The sequence below is a fragment of the Pipra filicauda genome, unplaced genomic scaffold, assembly GCF_003945595.2.
Source record: "Pipra filicauda isolate LSUMZ 115617 unplaced genomic scaffold, ASM394559v2 scaffold134_size1991817_pilon, whole genome shotgun sequence".
In the NCBI taxonomy this organism is placed as follows: domain Eukaryota; kingdom Metazoa; phylum Chordata; class Aves; order Passeriformes; family Pipridae; genus Pipra; species Pipra filicauda.
This window is the reverse complement of record NW_024103818.1, coordinates 64,516-71,341: the sequence shown is the minus strand read 5'-3', so window position 1 is coordinate 71,341 and position 6,826 is coordinate 64,516. Positions and strand designations below refer to the sequence as shown.

The 6,826-nt window shown below is 34.2% G+C and overlaps 1 long non-coding RNA gene across 1 annotated transcript; it reads left to right on the top strand.

Moving 5' to 3' along the window:
• The first annotated feature begins 2,507 nt into the window (after positions 1-2,507).
• LOC120322593 lies at positions 2,508-4,935 on the top strand. The gene is made up of 3 exons (XR_005562388.1): positions 2,508-2,583; positions 3,943-4,061; positions 4,860-4,935. It is a non-coding gene; the product is annotated as an uncharacterized LOC120322593 (long non-coding RNA).
• Positions 4,936-6,826: the final 1,891 nt, after the last annotated feature.

Sequence of the window (6,826 nt, the reverse complement as noted above, 5' to 3'; positions counted from 1 at the left end):
TGAGGCTAGGAAGACATTACTTTTTTCCATTGCTTTTTTGTTTCAAACCTAGAAGACAACAGTTTCAATGCATGATGAGTGAACTAGAAATAATATAGAAATAGTATGTTCTAAAACTGCTAAGGTTATATAAAATCTGTTTTCCTACTATTTACAAGCATTTGAGGACTATTAACCAGAATCAGATTATATAAGTCAATATCGTCAACACTGATCAAACAATTAAAATATATTGAAATTTTCTGCAATGGACATCTGCACTGTTTGTTCTGATTTTCTTGCTTCTCTTTTGACAGCCCACACAACTGACCTACTTTCCATTGAGTGTACAGACAGTTGACTTCACCTTCCTTAACTCATTTCAGGAGACCTATTTCACAGTTTTTGTAGCATCATAATTTTTCCCGAGTACCTAAGAAGTTTAAGCCTCTTGTAAGAAGTTAATTCTTTCCTCCAAACAAATGTAGCCCCTTTACATGGTGTCTCTACTTTCAGTTTGGGATGTGTTAATGTGCTGTATAAAAGAGAAAAAGCGGGAGAAAAGCAGACTAAGGTGAAAAAAAAAAAAAATGCTACTATTCTATCTTTACAGAAGATGGTAGATTTATTGTTGCTTTCAATCAATTGTCACTCACTTAAATCCAGATTTTATTCTGTTTTGGATTGCTCATACTTTTAATTCAGTATCAAACCTCCTAACTTCAGATTTATTGCTTCTATGTGATCTAGAATTGGAATTGCTACATATCATCATCACCTACAGTAATTCCTAGAACTGTAGCTCTTTAAGTCAGAAGTGATTTTTATGATGAGTTAGTCTAATAGTCTACATAATAAGGGCCATATGAAGTCAAATAGCAAGGCCTATATCTATCTCAATAGCTTGTACTCCAAAGAAAATAACAGTTAATGGTCTATTTTAACATGAACTGAATATCTGAGTTAGTTGGAACTCTGTGATTCATTAGTGGTTGCCTTTTTTTTGATTTATGGTTCCTACACGAGGTTTTCAACATCACAGAAGTTATTGCTCTAATCTGCGTATTTTTGATGCTGTCTTTATTGGCAGATTCAACTGGGAGATAAAGGAATGGTTAAGCTTGGATAAATTAAGTGCTTCTGCAAGCCTTAGCTTTTGGAAGCTAAATTTTGATTGCTAGGAAAGACAACTAAGGCTAACATCTCAATAACAGTATTATTCAAATCCTGTCAGCTCTTTATTCAAGACCTGAGAACTAGGCAGAAATTTGAAGCTCAAAGGTGTGAATGAAGCAATGGTGTAGATAGGAGGGATATAGGTATGTTAGGAACAGAGGAATTTTTCTGAAGGAGTAAATTGCACAGGCAGCATGGCCTGAAACTTAATCATAATGGAGTCAAGTAATGAAAATGAAAAGTGTTGTAGATTAATATTTTGAATAAGAAGGGAGAAACTGGGAGAAAGCTAAGATGTGCAAAAAGACACCTGACTCAAAGTGATACAACTACTTTTGTCCTAGCTCTGGGGACAGGAACAGGGACAGGAAGAATATAGTAAGTGCTACTGCAATAATTAGGCAAGTAAACCTAGCATGTGGATGTTCAAATCCATGAGAGGTAAATACATAAAGAGGGAAGGAAGAACATAAAAATAACAGTCCAAAAAGTGTGAAATTTACTAACAGATGGAAGGTTCTAAATTTTTTTTATGTCAAAGTCTAAGTAAAATTTGTCCTACAATTCAAGAAGAAAACAAAATGATCCAAACACGCTACTGTAAACAATCACAGCACATTGAAAACATTAAGGAAACTATCACAGGAAAAAGGCTGACTTTTAAAAAATGGAAGGTTTGCTTGAATGAGAACAGGAAAGGAAATTAGAGAGGCTGAAAAAGAATTTGAGGTATGACCAAAGAATGCTCAAACTGACCTTAAAAACCTTTCGTATCAATTATCACTCCTGGTAACAATCTCCAGCCTATGTTCAATAACAAACCTACAGAGATTCTAATGGCCTATTAAAATAAGATTTAATAGGTGACTTTTGAAGAAAATCATCAGCTATTCTTCAGAGGTTGGACAAAAAGGCAGCTGGTGCTTTTATCAATATATACTGGTGCTTGCTTTTATCGATTTATATCAATATATGCAACAAAGCACTGTAGTATTTTCAGTGTCTAGTCTTTATCGTGGAATATGTACCAAATCCAGTCATCAATAATTCCACTGTGCAATAGGAACCAGAAGTGGTTTGCATAGGAGAGCTGAGACGCTGTTATATGTGGCCTTTCTGTTTTCCCACCCAGCTGTGTAATCAGATGTGCTTTCTTTGAAGCATTAAAGCAGATCAATGGAAAAGAAATACAAAATAGATCGATCGAACTCTTAAATATTTTTGAGTCAGTTGTAGATAGATATGTTTCTTTGTGAACACTGGGGTTAGTGTTTATTTCCAAATTAAGATTTTACTAAGAAAAAATCTGCTTGACTTGGTTACCTGTTTCTTCTTTCCTTTTAGGTAGAGAAAGGAGGGATCAGCAAAACATTGAGACACAGTGAATGCCATACTTTTTAAAGATGAGAGATCTTCCTCTATAGTATGGTTTGTGCACCTCTTTTCTATCAGTCTTTCTGTACCATACCTGTTATGACTCTGAGATAGAATCTAGCTCTTAGTATTTTGCTAAGCTAAGGTTGCTTCACTAATCTGCAAGATCAGTATCTTTTTCTGCAGCAGATAGGACTAGAAATGATCTTGGGTTATCAAGTCCAGGCCCCTGATATTATAGGGAACCACATCATCTAATCCCTTCCTTTAACTTATCTAGTTCCATTTTAGCTAGTTTCTTGGCGCTCTAATACTACTAGAAATATGTTCCACAACCAGGTTACCATGCTTAAAACTTTTGGTTTTTTGAAATTAAACTTATTTATTAATTGTGTGAACTCATAACTGCATATTATTGAAGGTGAATAAAATTAGTGAATTGGGCTAAATCTAACACCCTTATGGTTTTTCCCATGATAAAGAATGACATACAATATGCAGCATGGTATCTTAAAAGCCCACAACACAATGATAACTTCATTGAGATACTATGATTAATATCAACTTTACAATCTCATTTTGAAAATCCATTTAATCTAGGCTTCTTCTGGTATATATTAGTCAGGGATTTCTTTGGTTTATTTTACACATAGAGTAGGCAGTGGTGTGTGAACTACTGGAGCTTCTTTTCAGGTATAGGAACAAGTTCAGCAAGAAGATTTGCTTAAAGGTTCATTAGGAATATATTTTTGTTGTTGAAAATTACTCAACATTCTCCTCTTTTTAAACATTAGCTGAGGCTTTGGTTCAGCCAGTAAAATGTAATTTTTGAAGTTAAAAAGGCAAAAGCATATTTTTATTATAACCACTGATGCAGAGAAATGTTAGCCTTATTCTGTTCCCTTCTCCCCAGGCTTTAGAACTAATTGTTTTTAACAATATCTAATGCTGAGTTCAGCTTGGACATTGGATGTAAGAAAGAGAATACTGAGTACATCATGGCAGGTTGAAAAAGTCTCTTTTAGTCAAAGGATGATGGCACAAGCGTGTGAAAGCCTGAGTTACTCTGTGGCTCACTCTGTAGCATGGACGAGGGGCTGTGATGAAGTGCTTCACTAGTCATTTTGTAGTGCCATGGCATACAATCACTTTTTTGATTATCTATGTCTAGATTTCCTAAACAGGAAAGACTATGACATTCAGAAATTAGTTTCATAAATGCTAACCAAAGTAGAACTTGGTCAAATTGTAATTTGTAACTATTTCAAAAGAACATACTTTGAAATGTGTCCACAAGAGAAGAGGAAGGGCAGGGAATCTTCGGAAGTTATTTATTTTTATTTTATATTTCTTTAAAGCTAATGAATGAATTTAAAACAACAAATATTTTTCAAAAACTCTCATATCTTTCAGAACACAAAAAATCCTGTTGATGCAATACCTAATATAATGCTGTGGTCATTCTCTGAAGGGGTTGAGATTCCAAAGAGCTCAAACATTTAGAAAATCTCAAAGCTCAAGCATTTTTTTGGGTAAGATGTGATGGTTACTTTCACTTCTACTTTTTATAATTTTCATTCATTTCCATTTGTAAGTTAAACTGGAGCTCTTCCTACAATAGGCATTTTGTGGGGGGGTGGGCTCTCTTGTGCTCATTGTTTTATAAATAACTTGATTGAGTCAGGAGTCTGCTATATGCATCATAATGAGTTTCCATAAATCAAAAGGAGGTAGTTTTTTTTAATGTCTGATTTTATGAAAAAAAATGTGTTCAAAATTAGATACCATCAGTTCTAACAAACATTTTATGGACTGATATATGTGAAAAAATATTATTTAGTGAGGGTAATGTCAAGGACAGTATAGTTTTCACTTTCTAAGGCACAGCACTGATTCAAGTAATGTCATGTTTAAAAGACAATATTAGTGACATCTCAAAAAACTTACTCTAGCTGTACCATTTGCTGAACCTGCTCCTCAACTGTTAAATGGTATGACTAAAATCTGATTAATTCACTGGAAAACTCTTAGTCTGGAGTAAGACTACTTGAAATGACATCACTATTTCTATGTACGAAGAGCAGCAAGCTCTACTAGTAAAGTATTCATGCAGCAATCATTAAAACACTTTTTCCTCTTCTCTCTTACAAAAACTATCTCCATTATCAGTGTTACTGCATACATAACCCCTGTATTGCTTGATGGATTTGTGTTCAGAAATCCTACTCGGTTAACTACGCTGGTGTGGTTGCTCTGACATTTTTTTTCTTACTCATGAGCACTGTCTATATCTCTTTTCATCTTCATTTTGTTGTGTTCCTTTGTTATAGAGTTATGTGTTGCAGAATTTTTTTATTCAGCCTGCTGGAATGCTGATGAAAATCAGAATATGTAACTATAATTAAGGTAGGACATGTACAATATATCTTATAATTTCATATTACATTATTGTTTCAGGCAATTAAATACTGTAGGCTTTTATTCATCTAAACATACATCAATATCTTAATTTTCTATAATTATATAAACCCCAGACTCTCACATATGCTTATCTTGAATCTTCTCATCTCCAGGATCAGATGTTTAAAAATAATTTTTTGCTAACTTTGAAGACTTCAGACATTCTACTAACATTTAGTGTTTATAGACAACACCAATTCAATTGTCTTTGAATAACAGGTCATTTATTTAAAAGCAAAAATGAGATCCTTTACTGAAGTCCTCATATTATCAGGATGAATCTCTTTGGGGCAAAAGCCGTATTAGGGTAATGCCCATCACAAGGCTAGGAGCTTGAGTTAATATGCAGTGGTAAGATAAATACTCAAAAAGAATCTGTTATCACCTGATAACCTACACAAGAAATTTGATCCATGGTAGAAACAACAGAAATTGAAGAGGGCAGAGAGAAGCACAAGCAGACAGTAAGTAACATAAGAAGACTAACCAAATCCTACTGTCTCTTTTGAAGTGTTAGTAAATAATGCTAAAATTAATTTCTTGCATAAGTTTTACAAATTGCCATTGTGATAGTTTAATTCACATGTTGTGCTTAGTCTACATTGCTTACGTGGTAATCAAACAATCCGCAATCCATTGTTAGTTGTCCCTATTGCACCACTGTGGCCTCTTAGAGCTCTGTCACCAAGCACTGGACAGTATTAGGATATTACTTAGTCACTAAGAAAAAGTTCATGCTGCTTATTTAATTGACAGTTTAAAGCATAAATTTTGTATAGCTGGATGCTACATATAAAAGGCCAAACATATTTCATTTCACACTCTTGCCTTTGAATTTATTGGCATCCTTTGTTGTCCTTGAGGAATGACTTTGAATGCAAGAAACTACAGTTATAATAGTTAGAAAGAAATCAGTGGTTACAGGGGAGGTGATCAAACAGTAAAAAAATAACCATTTATAGCTGTTTTAGCAGTATGCCTTTATGTATGCTTGGAATTGCGTGTCAATGAAGCACAAGCTAAGATTTAAAACCACACAGTTTCAAAGGTAACATACAAAACAACTTGACTCTTTTGCCAGATTCCACCCTGAGGGTAATGGCATGCTTCAAAATATTGCTTGGCTAGGTTTTTATTTCTGGCAAAAAATATCTTCCACAAAATTGTTCTGTTCTGCAGCATAGCAGCATTAATTTATAATCTGTGCTCCAGCAGCTTTCTGTCTTTCTCTCTCCCATTTAACATTTATATTTACTTTATTCCCTCCCTTCTTTCATTCTAATTACTGTAGCAACTGCATTTTTTGAAAAACTATGAGAAAAATTGGAGCTTAAACAAAGGACTGGAAAACCTGAAGAAAAGTTTTTCTGTGTGTCTGCTGATGAAATGTATAGGATATAATACCATACTGACCTCATATACTGTATTTTCTACTTGGAGATCTTTTATCAGTTTGCAGAGAAAGAAAAGTGACTGATTTGATTTCATAGATGGGAGGGAAGTGGGGAAGCAGAAGTGAAAAAAATTACATACAAGATGTCCCTGATTACCACAAAAACAAAGTAGATCTCTTCATGACATTTTCATATGCTCTGGACCAAAGGGTCTTTGCCCATTATCTTTGCAATTTTCCTTAAACACATCAGTTACATACTTTAAATACAGCTTGGAGAAAATCCCCAACAGTTCATCAGAACAGCGGGTGATCCACTATCAAGGGTGAAAGATATGATACAGATAATTTGTCCACAAGAAACTGGAATTAAAACAGTAATTCAGTACATGTAGGCTACTAAACACCTTATTTTGGCAATTGTATTTGGTCCTTGTCAACTTC